Here is a 21203-nt window from a genome sequence, read left to right on the forward strand (position 1 = left end):
TATGAATTGTTTATCAGAAAATAAAACTCATTCTTATTGTAAAGGTCATGAATGTTTTGCTTCTTGGCTAGAGAGTGTCTATGTAACTATTCCAAAACTTTGTTTGTTGTCATCTGGACACCTTTCCCCAAAGTTTTGCTATGTTTAAATGAGTAAGGGAAATAAACCCTGAGGTCAGATGCTGTTCTTTACTTGATTTTTATTCTTTACCTCATGTGAATCATTTTTCTGCAGGCCCTGAGGCTTACAGGGGTCACAGACAGTATCAGACAGTAGATGTTTAGTTATATACAGACTTATGCCTGTGCTTTGGAAGAAAGTAGATGTAAACTAAACATACACATACAAACTGTCTTCATTTGTTTTATGCTACTATAATAAAATATCAAAAGCCAAGTGATTTATAAAGAAGAGAAAATTATTATTGGGTCATGGTTTTATCCCAGTTCAGGCATCTATGTATGGTCTGGATCTGGTGGGGGTTCATGCTATGTCAAATCGTGACGGAAATGAAGAGATTGTGTATAGAAAGAGCACTGTGCAAGACGAGTCTGAGAAGAGGCTGACCTGCATTATAAAGCCTCATGCCCACTGCTGTTGATCTAGAAGGTAATTCATTCCCAAAAGACACAACACCAACTCTTAAGGATAGTACATCATTCCCACAGGAGAATCTCTACTGAGCCCCATCTCAGAAAAGTTCCAGAACCTCTCAGTACCATGACACTGACGACCATAATTCTAGGACCTGAGCCTTTAGAATTCAAACCACATCCAAAACATAGCAAAACAAAGCCAGAGGACTCACACAAAGTTTGCAAAGATATTCTCAGTACTCAGTTTATTTTAACTTCAGTGAAGTAGCCAGAATGCCTTATAAAGTCCTTGTGCCAAAATCTTTGAGTTTTTCTAAATAAGAAACAGAACTGCAAATAGATATGTGATTATGACCAATGCTGAAGAAATGATCTATAAAAAAAATTAAAAACTTCAAAATTTCAATGAAGTTTATAATAACAAAATTCTGAAGTATACAGTCTCAGGATTAATTAAAAATATGCGTGTTTATTCACTTCATTCATATATATATATATATATATATATATATATATGTAGATAGATAGATAGATAGATAGATAGATATCATGTTTAATACCTATTCCTATCAGTTCATTCCAATATATGGCATGTTCAATGCATCCCTATATATGGTAGTTCATTCCTATATATGGCATGTCAAATCACTAGAGAATTAAGATTTGGTATATACAAACCATTTAGAAATAGTAACATAAACACTTTGCCTTATACCATGTACAAATATTTAGTTCATGTTGTAAAGGAAAGCTTGAATATAAGGCCATAAAGAAGCAAAATCAGAGAAATGTGACATTAAAATCATATTACACCATGGTATCTGAGATAGAAGCAGTTGGTTTATCATGTAGCTATTTTATTCAGCTGGTAAAGATAAATATGAGACCTGGGCAAGCTCATTGGCTCTGGGCTGCGGCCGACTTGGTGACGCTCCTCGGGCAGCTCACTGCATGGTTGGTTGTCTGGTGCCCCCCACCGCCTGCATTCCCTCCCCTGCCCCGCGACGCCTACCGTCGCCTGCCCTGCCACTGCCTGCACTGTCTTGGGACCGGATGTATGATTAGGCCACACTCTTCAATGAGTAGACATTTTTCTTTCTGTGGTGTTCTCGGTCACACATTTATGGAGTTTCTTAAGGGCAGTGGAGATTACTGCCAGGCACAGCACGACCTCTATGCAAATAAGTGAACTGTAGAAATTCATTGCTACTCTTCAAAGAAGCCCACATAAGAGTGGAGAACCTGGACACACGCGTGTTGAATTGAAATCTGCAGAGCATTTGACAAGAGCTCAGACCTGGATGGGGTAACCTCAGTGCACTTCCCTTGTATCGTCTCAGTATTACTGGAGTGAAGAATCACTGCTTCTTGTTAGGAGGTTCATTTCATTGCCCGTTTCTCCCAATTCATACTGAAAGCACTGAGAATTTCAAGTGGAGTATATTGAATATTGAAGTAGACTTCAGGTTGTTTTTTGTTTGTTTGTTTAAAATCATTTCTGTGTTCAATTTTTTAATTCTTTCATAACCCTATTGGGTGTGTTTTGTTTTGTTTTGTTTTTTTAACTAAATTAACATGGCTCGAATGAACCGCCTGCTTCTGTGGAAGTCACATACAAGAACATGCAATTTCTTATTACACACAATCAACCAATGCGACCTTAAACAAATTTATAGAGGAACTTAAAAAGTATGGAGTTACTACAATAGTAAGAGTATGTGAAGCGACTTACGACACTACTCTTGAGGAGAGAGAAGGCATCCATGTTCTTGACTGGCCTTTTGATGCTGCTGCACCACCATCCAACCAGATTGTCAATGACTGGTTAAATCTTGTGAAGATTAAGTTTTGTGAAGAACCTGGTTGCTGTATTGCTGTCCATTGTGTCGCAGGCCTTGGCTGAGCTCCAGTGCTTGTTGCCCTAGCATTAATTGAAGGTGGAATGAAATATGAAGATGCAGTACAATTCATAGGACAAAAGCGGCGCGGAGCTTTTAACAGCAAGCAACTTCTGTACCTGGAGAAGTACCGTCCGAAAATGCGGCTCCGCTTCAAGGATTCCAATGGTCATAGAAACAACTGTTGTATTCAATAAAACTGGGGTGCCTGTAACCTCCCCCAGCATGAAGCAGGCTGAGCCAGACCTTGACCTTGCTGCCACTAAGGAGATTACCTAGGGTGGAGCCTTCCTCCCTAGATCACTCTATTGTTCAGCCACTCACTGCTGCTGTTCCCTTTCAAGATACTGATACCTGCTGGGAGGCCACTGAGCTATTCTGGAGACTACGCCCTATCCTGCACATCATCACCTGCAGCTGGTTCCAGGCTCCAAGGATGAATTGGTGGGAATGGGTCCCCCCCCCCCTTTATAAGCGCATTTGCCATTAAACATTTAAGCTTTGATCAGGAATCTTGACCTTGCTCCATTTTCTCTCCACCACCTAGTTCCCCTCTCTTTCAGCCCCAGGCCTGCCCCTCAGGTGTACCCTGTCCATGTGAGCCATGGGCCAGCTTGAAACAATCTGGCATCAGGAAGGGGACCTGAGGAAGGTCAGGAAGACGCTGCTGAAGGAACGATGTTTTGTGTGGAGGTCCACGGGAAGAAAAAGAAAAGGATTGTTCGGGCACCGAAGCAACAGGTACGCATGCTAGCACTAATTTAAAACTTCATTTTTTAAAATGTTGCTAGTGGGGCAGGAGGATACAGGCTAATCTTGAATCAGCGCACACCCAGCACTGGATTCACTTAGGTCAGCAGAGGAATTATCAGAACTAGGAACTGATCAGGCGGTTGTCCACAGCTTTTAAAAGCTGCTTCAGGCATGAGGAAAAGGGTTTAAAAAAGAAATGAATCAGGAGATTGTCTGCAGTTTTCAAGAGTTGCTTCAGGCAAGAGGAGTAGGGATTGAAGTACAATTGTTAGAAAATTTTTTAGATAGGATAGATTCTTGTTGCCCATGGTTCAAGGAAGAAGAAACTTTAGATATCAGAACCTGGGACAAAATTAGAAAAGCCTTGAAAATCACTCAGGCAGATAATTTCACCCTTTGTCTCTGGGTGCTCATAAAAGATGCTATTGAAAGGGTGATCTCGCAGGGGTCAGATAGTACCCAGGCAGAGCTTGATGAATCTCAGGAAGAGCGCCTGTCCGAGGGTCTTCTCAGAAAAGGGTCCTCTCAACTCTAAATTTGATAGATATACTCTGATGATGAGCTAATTTTACACAAAGAAGATCACTCTGAAAGAGGAGCCGCCAAATATTTTGAGGAGGGTTTGCCTCCTTGCAAGTCTCCTGCTCCACCCATAGCCTCCACCATGGGAGATGCTACTCATAGGGACACACAACTAGGCAAATTAGAGTTTGAAGTTAAGGCTGAAGAAATTGACTAGTGAGCTTCGGGAGCCAAAAAGGATGTCAGACACAGGAAGGAGTAACTCTTCTGAAATGTACCAAGCGCCACTAGGAGGAGCGTGAGTCAGGCTCGTGGGTGAGGACAGGATACATCTGATGTGCTAGCCTTTCCTGTCGTCGAGGTAATTGATACTAGAGTCAGACAAGACAGACTTTGGATTTCAAGTGGATAAAAGAGTTAAAAAACAGCTGTTGTGCAATACGGTCCTTCAGCCCCTTTCACACAAGCATTACTGGATACGGTCGTGGAGTCACACTTAACCCCCCTAGATTGGAAGACTCTATGTAAGGCTACCTTGTCAGGAGGAGATTTCTTGCTTTGGGATTCTGAATGACGAGATGCCTGTAAGAAAGCTGACACTTTAAATGCTCAGAGCAGTAATCCACACTTGGATAGTAACATGCTTCTGGAAGAAGGTCCGTATGAAGGCCAGGCTAATAGATTGGTTTTCCCATTGGAGAGTATGCACAGATTGTGGCGGCTGCCCACCATACTTGGGGACAGTTACCGGTTAGAGGGGATGTTGGTGGGAGTTTAGCCAACATTCGGCAGGGTCCTGATGAGCCTTACCAGAACTTTATGGATAGACTATTAATAGCAGCTGGTAGAATCCTTGGAAAATCTGACATGGGAAGTCCTTTCGTTATACAATTGGCTCTTGAGAACGCTAACACAATGTGACACTCCACTATCCAGCCATTCATTTTTAAATATTAATAACAGGCAGAAAATTGTAACATCCCACAGCCTGAAGTAGGCTGAGCCAGACCTTGACCTTGCTGCCACTAAGGAAGATTACCTAGGGTGGAGATTCCCTCCCTAAATCACCCTATTGTTCAGCCACCGCTGCTGTTCCCCTTCAAGATAATACTACCCGCTGGAAGGCCGCTGAGCTATTCCGGAGATTACACCCTATCCTGCAGCTGGTTCCAAGGATGAATTGGCGGGAATGGGCCTCCCCCCCCCCCCCCCCCCCCCCACACACACACAGACCTTTGTAAGCGCATTTGCCATTAAGCTTTGATCAGGAATATTGACTTAACTCCATTTTTCTCTCAACTGCCTAGTTCCCCTCTCTTTCAGCCCCGGCCTGACACTCAGGTTTACCCTGTTCATGTGAGCAGCAGGCCGGCTCGCAACAGTGTCTGATGCCATTGCCTTGGAAGTAGAACTTCAGATGGGACCTGATTTGTCATTCGAAATTACCCAATGTATCAGCTTACCAAATAAGTCTACTGAAGCTCCACAGGAATATTGAAAACCAGTTTTACCAGGCCGCAGGTTTGACAGAATTGCAACCTCTATATTTGGGCTATGATCAACTTGTTTGGACACTTAGCAAAATATTTTTGCTGGTCAGCATTTAAAATGTGCTTATTATTTGTACCAATTGACGTTTCCTAAAATAAGGTATTGGGTTATGTCATTAAATGTACTCCTGTGCCAGAATATCATTAGTCTATAAGGAATCTAGAAGGATTAGGTGCCAAAATACCCGGCACAATGCTTCTATATTTTTAGCATCATACAAAACCAAAATTGCTAAGAACTTTCTAGACCATCCATGATGTATTCCTCTAGTCATTTCAAACACTGTAGGGCTTCTCTCATTATCAGCCTGCTCACTCTTTTTACATCTCCCACACTTACACCAGAATAAGTCAGGTTTGCTCAGCCATCCTTTATTTTTTTAATTTTTTTTAACTAAGTCTTGTGCTGATTATTTAATATCTCTGTCTCATTTTGTTCTGTTTTGGGAAACCTCTGTTTGAAAATCAAGTTTGTTACAGAAGCACATACCTTCAATAATGTCTCCAACAAAAAGCTTATAGTTAAATTAATGTTTGCACTCAGAAGTGCAACCTAACAGGGAGGGCCTGAAAAAGAAGGAGAGGAGGCTATTAAATATTTTTAGCAATATGTTGCCTTTGTCTTCTGCAGAATATGTAGAGTATGCTCTTTAATTTAGTAAATATTTTTAAGACGTAGAGATACATTGTTGTAGCTAACCAATTCTTAATCAAAACTTCTGAAATTTTTGTGTTTTCCATACCTATCAGAAGTTTTCCAGCTTGTTTGAATTATGATTTTCCTCTTCTCTTCCCAATCTCTTGCAAAAAAGAAAAAGTGGGATCTGCTAGTGAACTGAGCAGAAATGTTTTATACTCCTTCTGAGCTATATAAGTTAATAATTGGATACTTGATCATTTGTTTTATTATGTAATCGATAAAATGGTGATGTGTATTAAAGTTAGTTCAACCATATATTTATACTGTCTGGGAATGTGTGGTTATAGTTCTGTGGGAGAAATAGTTTGTCAGTGTCCACCAGCTTGTAAAAGCATAGTTTGAGAGCTTCAACATCTAAATAAATAATGAAACACATTCGTCACTGAAGTCATTTTGCCTCAAATTAACTTAATTTGTAGAAAACGATGAATTCAGTTACTATCATTTCAATTTATGGAAAAATTGTTAGGGTTGCCAAGTGCTTGTTATTAAAAATTGCTCTTTAAAGGTCTAGATAATTGTGAATCAGTTGAATGTTGGACACCTAGGGGAAACAGTTTGTAATAGATGATGATCGAGATTTTCACTCTAGTTCCATCCGTCACTTGTAGCTCTGTGCAATTTCCAATCCAGTTTTCTCATTTTTAAGTTCATTACATGCCTATATATATTTTGAAGTTAATTTGAACCTTAGTATTTGGCACATGATGGCTTAATAAATTTTAACTTTCAATAATCAAAAAAAGATAAATATGAATTTTGTTTACATTTCATTTCACTTTAAAGGCATCACTGTCTAAAGATGATAGTCCAGGATTTAAGTCCTCCAGTCCCATCATTTTGAACTGCTGAGTCCTTAGAGAAATTGCATAACCAATTTATGGCTGACTTTTCTCACTGTAGCATAAAAATGATGATAATAACATTTACTAGGAAACTAGTCTCTAGAGTTAAGGAAGTGAATGTAGGTAAAGTTCAAAGCAGATTTGTGTACTAACTGCACTGTGGACACCTTTTGCTTCCTCTTCTCATGGTCTGTGAATCCAACACCTAATGTCTTCTACAATCCTTACCCATTTATTTACTTCATTCTTTCTCTTCAACTTAGAGGGATTACTTACTTGTGTTTTCTAATTTGTTTTTTTTTTTAATTTTTTTGTAATGTCAGTTATATATTTTGTTCTGTTTTCTTTTTCATGCAAGCTTTCTAGGTGTCAAAATATTATACTTTTAATTCTTTTATCTCACTGTCAATTTTTGTAATTGTTTCTCTCCGTATCTTTAACATACATGAACTAGACTTTGACATTTTCTTTTTTTATGTTTAGAATTTGTTCCAAGATTTTGATTCTTTACATTAAATTAAACTTCATAAATATTGAACAATTCTTCTATCCAGTATTGCAGAGGAGAAACTGGGGTAAGATTGACCAACTGAGATCGTTAACAAAACAGATGATTTTTTTCAGAAAAATTAGAATTTCTTTTAAAGATTGGAACTCCCTACAATTTCCAGGTATTAGGATATAAAAAAGAAATGTTGAGATTTTTACTTTTTTATCCTAGAATTTTAATTACTTGTACTAAATTATTGATTTTCTTACCTTATTCCAAATGATCAATTTGGGTGAGGCAATATTCCCTACTATAATTAGTAATCTCAGACACCAATGGTACATAATTTTACATTTTGCCAGTCAGTGGTGGTGCACACCATTAATCCCAGCATTTAGGAGGAAGAGACAGGTGGATCTATGACTCTGAGGTCAGCCTAGTCTACAGAGTGAGTTACAGAACTTCCAGGGCTGACTGTTGTCGTACCTAGTTGATTAAACTGACCTAATCTCCCAGGTGGTGATGGAACAAGTTGCTCACTACTTGTACAAAGACACACACAGTGAAACTCATATGTGGGAAAACTGTTCATCAAGGTGAAAGTCCTTCATGGCTGCATAGCCTCTTAGCTCCACTCAATATGGAGAATTACCTTCTTTTTCATTATTATTATTAGATATTTTCTTTATTTACATTTCAAATGTTACCCCCTTTCCTGGTTTCCCCTCCAAAAGACCCCTATTCCCTCCTCCCCCCTCACTTTACCACCCCACCAACTGCTACTTCTCTCTCCTGGCATTCACCTACTATGGAGCATCAAGCCCTCACAGGAGCAAGGACCTGTCCTCCCATTGATGACCTACAAGGCCATCCTCTGCTACATATGCGGCTGGAGCCACGGGTCTCTCCATGTGTACTCTTTGGTTCGTGATTTAGTCCCTAGGAGCTCTGGGGGTACTGGTTGTTTCATACTGGTTGTTTCTCTTATAGGGCAGCAAACCCCTTCACCTCGTTGTGTCCTTTCTCTAGCTCCTCCATGGAGACATTGTGCTCAGCCCAATGGTTGTCTGAGAGAATCCACCTCTGTATTTGTCAGGCACTGGAAAAGCCTCTCAAGATACAGCTATATCAGGTTCCTATCAGCAAGCACTTGTTGGCATCCACAATAGTGTCAGGGTTTAATGACTGACTGTATATGGGATGGATCCCCCAGGTGGGGCAATCTCTGCATGGACTTTCCTTCAGTCTCTGCTCCACATTTTGTCTCGGTATCTCCTCCCACAGATATTTTGTTCCCACTTCTAAGAAGGACAGAAATATACACACTTTGGTCTTCGTTCTTCTTGAGCTTCACATGGTCAGTGAATTGTATCTTGGGTGTTCCAAGCTTCTGGGCAAATATCCACTTATCAGTGAGTGCATATCATGTGAGTTCTTTTGTGACTGTGTTACCTCACTCAGGATGATATCCGCCAGATTCATCCGTTTGCCTACGTATTTCATAAATTCATTGTTTTTAATAGCTGAGTAGTACTCCATTGTGTAAATGTAACTCATTTTTTGTATCTATTCTTCTTTTGAGGGACATCTGGGTTCTTTCCAACTTCTGGCTATTATAAATAAGGCTGCTATGAACATAGTGGAGCATGTGTCCTAATTATCTGTTGGAGCATCTTCTGGGTATATGCCCAGGAGTGGTATTAGTGGATTCTCAGGTACTACTATGTCCAATTTTGGGGGAAACAGCCAAACTGATTTCCAGACTGGTTGTACCAGCTTGCAATCCCACCAGCAATGGAGGATTCTTCTTTCTCCACATCCTCACCAGCATCTGCTGTCACCTGAGTTTTTGATCTCACCCATTTTCACTAGTGTGAGGTGGAATATCAGGGTTGTTTTGATTTGCATTTCCTTGATGACTAAGGATATTGAACATTTCTTTAGGTGCTTCTTAGCCATTCAGTATTCCTCAGTTGGGAATTCTTTGTTTAGATCTGTACCCCATTTTTAATAGGATTGTTTAGTTCTCTGGAGTCTAACTTTTTGAGTTCTTCATATATATTGGAAATTAGCCCTCTGTCGGACGTAAGGTTGGTAATGATTTTTTTTTTCCTAATTTGATGGTTGCCACTTGTCCTATTGACATTTTCCTTTGCCTTACAGAAGCTTTGCAATTTTATGAGGCCCCATTTGTCAATTCTTGCTCTTAGAACATAAGCTATTGGTGTTGTGTTCAGGAAAATTTCCGTGGTACCCATGTGCTTGAGGCTCTTCCCCACTTTCTTTTCTATTAGTTTCAGTGTATCTGGTTTTATGTGGAAGTCCATGGTCCACTTGGAATTGAGCTTTGTATAGGAGCTTTTTACTATATTAGTCCTCCCAATCCATGAGCATGGGAGATCTTTCCATCTTCTGAGAACTTCTTCGATTTCTTTCTTCAGAGACTTGAAGTTCTTGTAAGAATGGGTTGATTTGCATTCTTCTACATGCTGACCTCCAGTTGATTCAACACCATTTGTTGAAAATGCTGTCTTTTTTCCCACTGGATGGTTTTAGCACCCCCCGGGAGCTGTCTCTAGCTGCATAGGTATCAGAAGATGGCCTAGTCGGCCATCAGTGGAAAGAGAGGCCCATTGGTCTTGCAAACTTTATATGCCTCAGTACAGGGGAATGCTAGGGCCAAGAAGTGGGAGTGGGTGGGTAGGGGAGTTGGGGGCGGGAGGGCATGGGGGACTTTTGGGATAGCATTGGAAATGTAAATGAAGAAAATACCTAATTAAAAAAATCAAGTGACCATAGGTGTGTGGGTTCATTTCTGGGTCTTCAATCCTATTCCATTGATCTACCTGCCTGTCACTGTACCAATACCATGCAGCTTTTTATCACAATTGTTCTGTAGTACTGCTTGAGGTCAAGGATGGTGGTTCCAACAGAAGTTCTTTTACTGTTGAGAATAGTTTTTGCTATTCTGTGTTTTTGTTATTCCAAATGAATTTGCAAATTGCTTTTTCTAACTTAGTGAAGAATTGAGTTGGAATTTTGATGGGGATTGCATTGAATCTGTAGATTGCTTTAGGCCAGATGACAATTTTTACTATATAAGTCCTCCCAATCCATGAGCATGGGAGATCTTTCCATCTTCTGAGATCTTCTTTAATTTCTTTCTTCAAAGATTTGAAGTTCTTGTCATACAGATCTTTCACTTCCTTAGTTAGAGTCACACCAATGTATTTTATATTACTTGTGACTATTATGAAGGGTGTTGTTTCCCTATTTTCTTTCTCAGCATGTTTATCTTTTGAGTAGAGGAAGGCCACTGATTTGTTTGAGTTAATTTTATATCCAGCCACTTTGCTGAAGTTGTTTATCAACTTTATGAGTTCTCTGTTGGAATTTTTGGGGCTCAATAAAATGTACTATCATATCATCTGCAAATAGTAATATTTTGACTTCTTCCTTTCCAATTTGTATCTCTTTGACCTCCTCTAGTTGTCTAAGTGTTCTGGCTAGGACTTCAAGTACTATATTGAATAGGTAGGAAGAGAGTGGACAAGCCTTGCCTAGTCCCTGATTTTAGTGGGATTGCTTCAAGTTTCACTCCATTTAGTTTGATATTGGCTACTGGTTTGCTGTATATTGCTTCTACTATATTTAGGAATGGGCCTTGAATTCCTGATCTTTCCAAGACTTTTTTATGAAGAAATGTTGGATTTTGTCAAATGCTTTCTCAGCATCTAATGAAATGAGGACTACTTTCTTGTATGGCTTCTTCTTCTCTTACTAAATACTTCTCTCTTGGCTCCCTTTCCCAACAAATCTAAAGTTCAGCCTCTGTCTGCCTATGCAGCCACTGGACAGAGGTAACTTTATTTACGAATCAAAGCCATCTGGGGGCAGGGACCCTCAGTGTCTTACATTCTGACTTACAAATTCCCATGTAATTTTGGGAACCAAATTAACATAATAAAAACAATAAACCAAATCCACAACATTACAAAGAGAAACCCTATTTTGAATCTTCCCAAATTTTGCCTTTTACTTAGCATAGCATTCCCCAGTACATTCATTAGAAGAATTGAACTGTATTCATTTTCTCCAAAAATATATGTCCCATGGCCCATCTTTCTTCTAACAGATATTTTTATCACAGAAAATGTCTAATGTCTATTTCTTGCCTCGACCTGCCCAAGCTAAAATTTTTGACAACTGGTGGTATTAATAAATAAACATTTGTTGAATTAATACATGTTTTCTCCAAGTGTATTTAATCAGCTCATCTGTCCTTTCCTCTATATGTTTTTCTTGCATATGTGCCAGAAGGAAATTCTACACAATTAATTACTGGCACAATTAATTACTATACTACATATATATATATATATATATATATATATATATATATATATATATATATATAATTTCAAGGGAATCTATACAAGTTAGTTGATAAATTAATTTTAAAATTACCATACTGAGGCATTAATCCTCTCTGTAGTTAATTTTTTTTGTTTCAAGTCTTGAATTTTATTTTCTATTTAATACAATTATGACTTAAATAGTATGCCATGCAATTCATTTCCCACTCCCCTATATTCTGATAGAGAGTTTACAAATACATTGCTTCTACTTTTTTTTGTGCATTTAGTTCTTTCACTACTTTTCTACTCCTAATGGTGTGTTTGACTCTGCAGGAAATGCCCTGGAAAGGAGATTACATTCAAGGATTTCATTGCAGAATGTTTTTAATTCTGTGAAGGCAGAGAATAATTTTTTTGCTAGGGAAAGACTCATGAAGGTTTGAGTCTTTAAGTCTGCTGAAATAAATTGGCGATGGGAAGACTGATGGGAGATAAACAAGGAAGTGTCCTCTAACATCAGGATATGGTAAGAAGGAGAGGCCCCTGTAATTCACTCAGATTCAGAAAGATGTTCTCTTCTTCATATGGGACAGAAACAAATAAGAGTTGTAGCCTGGCATGGTGGCATACTCCTTTAATCCCAGCACTTGGGAGCAGAGGCAGGTGGATTTCTGAGTTCGAGGCCAGCCTGGTCTACAAAGTGAGTTCTAGGACAGCCAGGGCTATACAGAGAAACCCTGTCTTGAAAAAAAAAAAACAAAAAACAAACAAAAACAAAACCAAGAAAAAATACAAGAGTTGTAGGACACTAGTAGAAATAGGAAATGGTTTCTAGAGGTCCTAAAAATTAGACAATGTTGTAGGATAAAATTTGAGTTCTGGGTGTGGTGTTTGATTTTTTTTTTCTCTCTGACACAAATTTATCTTTCACAGTGATGAAATTTTAGTGAGATGATCAGAGGAAATTTTGCTTATTTTGACTATACTTGGTCTTTATACAGCTTTGAAAATTCAGAGAAAGGCTTTACAGGTGGTTGGATGAAAAGTGAGAGAAGGTCAGAGATAGCTCTACAGGCCTTTCAGTTTCTTTTAAGTAAGTGTCCACTAGCTCAAAGGTCATGGTTTTGGGTGTTATTTCTGAATTTCAACAAGATCCATTCCTGTACAATATTGAAGAAAACAGGTAGTTCAGTTAAATGATACATATTTATAAGCAGAAAAGCAATTCAGACAGTGTAGCAAATGCCATAAAAAGTTCTGAGCTTTAACAATCTTTCAGGGTAGACTCAAATTGGCATAGGCTTGTTCATATTCTCATATTTAATATGGGAAAATCTACTGCTATTTGATATGAGAAACAGCAGGTGCTTAACCCACTGAGTCATATCCCCAGCTCATTTGTTTTGTATCATAAGGCAAAGTCTTGCTATGCTGCCCAAATCTGAACTCTCCCTGACTTGATCTCTTGAGTAGTAAGCTCACAGAGATGTACCACCATATAGCTTTAAGTTCATTTCAAATAGGACATTTAGTCAATAAGTAGACATAGAAGCATATCATTAAGCATAATCTAAGTATTGCTTTGATGAAATACTCTGATGAAAAGCAAATTAAAAGAAAAGAGTTTATTCTGACAAAAACGTCAGAAGGGATATAATCTAACATGTTGGAGAATAAATGAATAAAATCATGAGGCTGTCATTCAGAAAGTAGAGTAATTATATGTCATCCATACACACAAAGCACAGATAGTGAAAGAATAGAATGTGGGGCCAGACTACAAAACCTTATCAGCTTAAAACCTGTTCCTAGTAACAAATCTCTTACAGCAAAATTCTGCCTCATAAAGGTTCCATATAAAATTTTCCTAACTTTAAGAAGGATATATGTTTAAAAACACAGGAACCTTATAGAACATTAAATATATTGGACCAGAAAGCGGTCTTTTCACTACATAATAATCAAAACACTAAAGATACTGGACAAAGGAGGAATATTAAAAACTGCAAGGCAGAAAGAAAGACAAAATTAGAATTATATCTGGCTTCTCAGTGGAGACCCCAAAAGCTACAAGGTCCTGAACAGATATCCTGCTGACCCTAAGAGACCACAGGAGTCAGCCCAGACTACTGTACCTACCAAAACTTTTAATCATTATAGATGGAAAACTAGAAAGAAAACCCCAACCCAGCATTGCACTCATGAAAACACAGGAAATAAATATTCTCATATCATCAAAATAAAAAAAAAGGGAAGTGCACACACACACCACCACCATCACCACCACCACCACCACCACCACTGCCACCACTGCCACTACCTCCATCAACAACAACAAAACAAAGCAAGAATTAACAATCATTGGTCATTGGTATCTCTCAATATCAATGAAATAAACCCCCCAATAAAAAGACAGACTAACAGAATGGATACGAGAACCAGAACCATTATCCTTCTGCTGAATGCAAGTAACATACCTCAATATCAAAGACATATATTACCTCAGAGTAAAAAGCTAGAAGAGGGATTTTCAAGCAAATAGACCTAAGAAACATGCTGATATAGCCATTCTAACATCTAACAAAATGGACTTCAAACCATAACTAATAAAAAAATGTCACATTCATCAAATGTAAAATACACCAAGATGACAGACATTTAAGTTCATATCTTCAATGCACCAAACCCAAGGGCACATACCTTCATAAAATACACATTACTAAAACTTAAATCACATATTGACCCTCACACTTTTATAGTGGGAGACAAATGACCAGTGACTAATGGCCAGGTCATCCAGGCAAAAATGAAACAGAGAAATACTGGAGCTAAGAAATATTAAAAACCTAGTGGACCTAACAGATATCTATAAAACTTTTCATTTGAATACAAAACAATATACATTCTTCTTAACACTTCATGAAACTATTGCTATACTCATGGAAACTGAACAACTTTCCATGTATGACTACTGGGTCAAGGGAAAAAGTAGAAAAAAATTAAAGACTTTCTATAATTCAATGAAAATGAACACACAACATACCTAAGCTTATGGACACAAATGAAAGTGGTACTCAAAGGAAAGTTAATAGCACTAAGCATTTACTAAGCAAAAAGTGAACAGCTCTCATAATAGCAACTTAACAACATACCTGAAAACTCTAGAACAAAAAGAATTAAACATACCCAAGAGGAGTCCATGGCAGGAAATAATCAAACTGGTAGCTAAAATCAATATTATAAAGACAAAGAGAACAATACAAAGAATCAAAGAATCAAACTATTGGTTCTTTGAGAAAAACAACAAGATAGACAAACACTAATCTAAACAACTAAAAGAAAGAGAGAAACTATCCAAATTAACAAAATCAGAAACAAAAAGATGATACTGTGATACAACAACAGACACTAAGGAAATCCAAGAAATTAAAAAGATATAGTTTAAAAACATGAACTCCATCCATCGAACAGGATAATTTAAAAGAAATGATTTTCTCAATAGATACCACTTGCCAAATTTAAATCAAGATCAAATAAATAATTTACATAGACTTATAACTCCTAAGGAAATAGAAGCAGTCATGAAAATTCTACCAACATAAATAAACAAGCAAGCAAGAAAGAAAGCTCAGTCTCCTGACTGTTTTGTGAAGCCACAGTCCCCTGATACCCAAATAAAGTTCAATAAAAAAGAGAATTATAGGAAAATTTCCCTCATGAACATTGATGAAAAAATACTTGCAAATCAAATCCAAGAACACATTAAAAATATCATCTACCCTGATCAAGTAAGGTTCACCCAAGAGATGCAGGAATGGTTCAATATATGAACATCAGTTAATGTAATCCACCACATAAACAAACTGAAAGAAAAATCATATTCTCATCAAATTTGATGCATAAAAATCCTTTGACAAAATATAATATCCTTCATGAGAAGTCTTCGAAGAAGTCGGGATACAAGGAACAACCTAAACATAATAAAGGCAATTTAAAGCAAGCCTATAGGCAAGATCAGATTGAATAGAGAGAATCCCAAAACAATACCATTAAAACCAGGAATAAGAAGGCTGTCCACTCTATTCTTATCTATTCAATATCGTACCTGGATTTTAGCTAGAGCAATAAGAAAATTAAGGAGATCAAGGGGATACAAATTGAAAAGGAAGAAGTCAACGTATTGCTAGTCACAGATGATATGATAATATACATAAGATTTTCAAAAACTTCTACTGGGGAACTCTGATAGTTGATAAGTTGATATAAACCTACTGCAAAGTACCTGGATAAAAGATTTTTAAGAATCAGTATTCTTTATATATATAAATGACAAATTGAGAAAGATATTATGGAGCTAACACTTTTCACAATTGCTGCAAATAATATAAGATACCTTGGGATGCTTCTATTTAAGTAAGTGAAATATTTGTCTAACAAAATAAACCCTTCAAATCTTGGTAGAAAAAAAACTGAAGAAAATAGCAAAAGATGGAAAGATCTCTCATAATCATGAATCAGTACTACCAACATAGTACAAAATGGTCACCCTATCTATCAAAAACAATCTACAGATTCAATGCAATCCCCATCAAAATTCTAACACAATATTTTGCAGACCTTGAAAGGACAATACTCAACATGGAAGAAAAACAGAGGCAAACACACAAACAAAATAGGACAACTAAAATAATCCTGAACAATACACTACTCCTGATTTCAATTTCTACAACAGACCTATAGTAATAAATCCCACATGCTATTGGCATAAAATCAGATATATTGAATAATAGAATCAAATCAAAGATTCTGACATACATGAACACTCGATTTTTTATAAATAAGCCAAAAACAAACAATGAACAAAAGAAAGCATTTTCGGGGGCTGGAGAGATGGCTCAGTTGTTAAGACCACTGACTGTTCTTCCAGAGGTCCTGAGTTCAGCTCCCAGAAAACACGTGATAGCTTACAACTATCTGTAATGTGATCTGATGTCCTCTTCTGGTGTGTTGAAGACAGCTACAGTGTACTCATGTAAAATAAATAAATCATTTTTTAAAATCCACTTATTAGTAAGTGCATATCATGTGTGTTCTTTTGTGATTGGGTTACCTCACTCAGGATGATATCCTCCAGATCCATCCATTTGCCTAAGAATTTCATAAATTCATTGTTTTTAGTAGCTGAGTAGTACTCCATGGTGTAAATGTAACTCATTTTCTATATTCCTCTGTTGAGGGACATCTGGGTTCTTTACAGATTCTGGCTATTATAAATAAGGCTGCTATGAACATAGTGGAGCATGTGTCCTAATTATCTATTGGAGCATCTTCTGAGTATATGCCCAGGAATGGTATTAGTGGGTTCTCAGGTAGTACTATGTCCAATTTTCTGGGGAACCGCCAAACTGATTTCCAGACTGGTTGTACCAGCTTGTAATCCCACCAGCAATGGAGGAATGTTCTTCTCTCCACATCCTCACCAGCATCTGCTGTTTTTGATCTCAACCATTCTAACTAGTGTGAGGTAGAAGCTTGGAATACCCAAGATACAATTAAAAAAACCACAGGAAACTCAAGAAGATGGAAGACAAAAGTGGGGATACTTCAATCCTTCTTAAAAGGGGGAACAAAATACCCATGGAAGGAGTTACAGAGACATAGTGTGGAGCAGAGACTGAAGAAATGACCATCCAGAGACTGCCTCACATGGGGATTCATCCCATATACAGTCAACAAACCCAGACACTATTGTGGATGCCAACAAGAGATTGCAGATAGGAGCCTGAAATAGCTGTCTCCTGAGAGGCTCTGCCAATGCCTGACACATACACAAGTGGATGCTCACAGCCATCCATTGGATGGAGCCCAAGGTACCCCATCTAGAGAAAGAACCCAAGGAGCTGAAGGGGTTTGCAGCCCCATAGGGGGAATAACAATATGAACTAACCAGTATCCCCAGAGCTCCGAGGGACTAAACCACCAACCACAGTATACACATGCTAGGGACTCATGGTTGTACCTGCACATGTAGCAGAGGATGGCCTAGTTGGTCATCAATGGGAGGAGAGGCCCTTGATTCTGTGAAGGCTCTAAGCCCCAGTATAGGAGAATGCCAGGGCCAGGAAGCAGGAGTGGGTGGGTTGTTGAGCAGGAGAACAGGGTAGGGATAGGGGATTTTTGCAGGGGAAACCAGAAAAGGGGATGACATTGGAAACATTAAAAAAAAAAAATCTAATAAAAAAGTGCAAAGGGAAAAAAAAAGCATCTTCAACAAATGGTGCTAGAAGTAGCTGAATATCTGCATGTAGAAGAATGTAGATAGATCCAAAAGTATCACTCTGCACAAAACTCAAGTTCAAATTGATCAAAGACTTCAATATAAAACCAATGCACTGAATTTTAGTGAAGAGAAAGTGAAGAACAGCCTTCAGTGCACAGGACTCAACTTCCTGAACAGAACAGGAAAAGCACAGGCACTAAGATCAACAATTAATACATGTGTCTCACAAAACTAAAAAGTTTCTGTAAAGGAAATGTTACCATTAATAGGACAAAATTACAGCATACAGAATGGAAAAACATTTCCAACTACTGGACCTGTGATAGAGGGTTAGTATCCAAATATATCAAGAACTCAAGCTGCATATATAGCAGAAGGTGGCCTAGTCGGCTATCACTGGGAAGAGAGACCCCTTGGTATTGCAAACTTTATATGCCCCAGTACAGGGGAATGCCAGGGCCAAGAAGCAGGAGTGGGTGCTTAGGGAAGCAGGGCGGAGAGAGGGGATAGGGAACTTTCGGAATAGCATTTGAAATGTAAATAAAGAAAATATCTAAAAAATAATAATAATAAATAAATAAATAAATAAAAATGTTTTTCTCTAAGGAATGGGTGTAGATTAAGGACACTGTCCATCCTATTTTTATTTTTTAATTAAATATAATTATACCAGCATAACATCCATCCTCTTGGATACTATATCTTGAAACACTCCTCTACTCATTGTCTCATCATTACTCATCATTACATAATTTTAGCAGGTCTAAATCCTCAGCTACGGAAATTAGTACAAGGTATCCAGCCAAGGATTCTCACAAGCTGACCAGTGAACCAGTGGTCCAGTGCCAGCTGACTTTCTGGCTCTATCAGGAAGAAGGTGATAATTCTTCTGAACCAGTCTCTATATAAGTTCACAAGTAATTCTTATTGCCTGCATAGAAATTATGGGAATTAAATAAGAACATGCAACAAATATTATAATATCTAAATCAGAATATAGATATTTGGTAAAATCAAAGCAAAGGATAAAGACATTCTTGATAATAACTTTGCTTCTTTAGTAAGGAGCTTGGTTGCAGTAAGATAGTTTGAAATATGCAGATGAATGATACTATAAGGTCATCTGATTACATACAGGTCTTTTGAAAAGCAGCTATGGGAATGAAGTAGTAAGAGATTTCAGAATATTCATTGTGTGGGGAAAGGTGGACTCCAGGAAGGGGAAAGCTGTGTCCTCCAGTGAAGTGTCAAAGCTTAACTAGAATTTAGATTTTCCACAGCAACCATTGTCTGGTGTGTGTGAGAGCTGACATCAAAACATTACCAAGTGAAAATTAGCATTAATCCATTTGGGAACAAAATGCATTCAGCTCTGTAAATATTAACTGAAAAATAATACTAATCTCACTGTAGAGAATGGTTGATAAATTACTACATCCTTTGAGAAATTCTTATGACAATAATAATGAGAAATGTATGGTTACCTATGAAACTAAAGGGTCTATAAAACATAGATAATAAGTTATTTATATAAAAATACTCCAAACATAGGAAAGAAATAAGCAGGTGACCACTCATGAAGCTTCCCTGTGTCAATATTTAAACTATTGTTTTGTCAGACAAAGAGAAACGATAGAAAAAGGAGAATTTCTTGTCATGAAATACCTTTAAAGAAGACAAATTCTGCATACTACAGATCTTTTCCTGGTGAAATCTCCAATTCTAAAGATAGTAAAAGTCTCACTTGAATTCGGATCATGTCTTCCTATGTCATTTTAATGGAAATAACCCTGTAAGGAATGATTATTAATTTCTCCTACTGTCTAACCAGTTCAACTATACATACTTTGAAGTTTCAACAAATTAGTATCCAAAAAATAGCTCCTAGGTACAGTCACAGAATCCATGCTCCCATTGAAAAACGTTTAGGACTTCATAGAGCATGAGGACCACCTATGTCTATACAGAACACCTAGTGTGTAGTCTGAAGTATGTGCAGATCCTAAGCTGTTCAGAGATACTCAGAATATGTTTGTGCAATCTATTTTGACACAGCCATTTTCCTTCTAACCTTTCTGAACACAAATCAATAAAACCTTTAAAGACATGCAACAAAAGTATGCAGCAAAGAAAAAAAAATTGACCAAGCATTTATGACCAAAACATTACAAATACTTTTACTTTTATGTTCAAACATCTAGGCCTGATTTTCTTCAAGGGTGAAGGTGGGGACCCTTTCGAATGACAGGGGTTCATCCAAGTTCCCTCTGAAGTGAGATCTAAAGACAATAGTTGTACTCACCTGTATTCCTCTAGGTTTCTTCAATGTTCTGGGGCAAGATCTGTTCTCTGAGCTCACTTTATATTACCTCATAAAATTGCAATGTTACAACGTTGGAAAGCCATATAGTGCTACATTAAATGTTATTTTGAAGCCAGATGTTCAAAATGAGTTCTAGGACAGCCAGAGCTACACAGGGAAACCCTGTCTCAAGAAAACAATACAATGAACATACACACACATGTATGTATGTATGTATGTATGTGCATATATATATATATATATATATATATATATATATATATATATATATACATATATATATTCATGTGATGATTTTTGGAAGCTGTCCTATGAGAGGATATTTTGCTGAGAACACCTATGTGTTTTTCTGGGAGCTCTCTGTTGAAATGGTATGTGATATTTTGCTGGAGATGTTTGAGAGAACATGTTTGCAAAGAGTATAAGTATAACCTAGCAGGCAGGGGGCAATGCTGTGAGATTGCATCACTCCTTGCTCACCTTTTCTGATGATGCTCTGGTATGAATTACTTTGCCTTGCTGGTTTTTGTTGGATTCACTGATACTGGTCTTCACTGGCAATGCTCATGCATTGGTTCTCCCCGCTTTTTCACTGATCTTTGCTTGTTATGACTTCATAGAGAGAAGCACACCAAAGAACTTTTGGTGGTGTTCCAGCTGCTTCTTGTTACTTCAGAGGACTCACACTGATCAGCAAAGGCTCATGGTTTCTTTAGGATGGAGCCACAGCTGCTGATATATGTTTGATATTTTGCTATGGACTGGACTGTAGACAACAAATATTGAAATCATTCCAATAAATTACTTCTATACAGGTCCACATCCCCTTGTCCTATTAGTTGTTTTCCTCCCCTACCTTTGCTCAGTTGGCTATAAGGGAGATTGAAG

At 37.8% G+C, this 21203-nt stretch overlaps 1 long non-coding RNA gene and 1 pseudogene across 1 annotated transcript; both read left to right on the top strand.

Annotated features, from left to right (window-relative positions):
* Positions 1-2171: 2171 nt before the first annotated feature.
* LOC110309814 lies at positions 2172-2699 on the top strand (annotated as a pseudogene).
* Positions 2700-2992: 293 nt separating this feature from the next.
* On the top strand, positions 2993-6274 carry LOC110309924. The gene is made up of 2 exons (XR_002379765.1): positions 2993-3235; positions 5093-6274. It is a non-coding gene; the product is annotated as an uncharacterized LOC110309924 (long non-coding RNA).
* Positions 6275-21203: the final 14929 nt, after the last annotated feature.

This window comes from Mus caroli, chromosome 14, assembly GCF_900094665.2.
Source record: "Mus caroli chromosome 14, CAROLI_EIJ_v1.1, whole genome shotgun sequence".
NCBI classification, from domain to species: domain Eukaryota; kingdom Metazoa; phylum Chordata; class Mammalia; order Rodentia; family Muridae; genus Mus; species Mus caroli.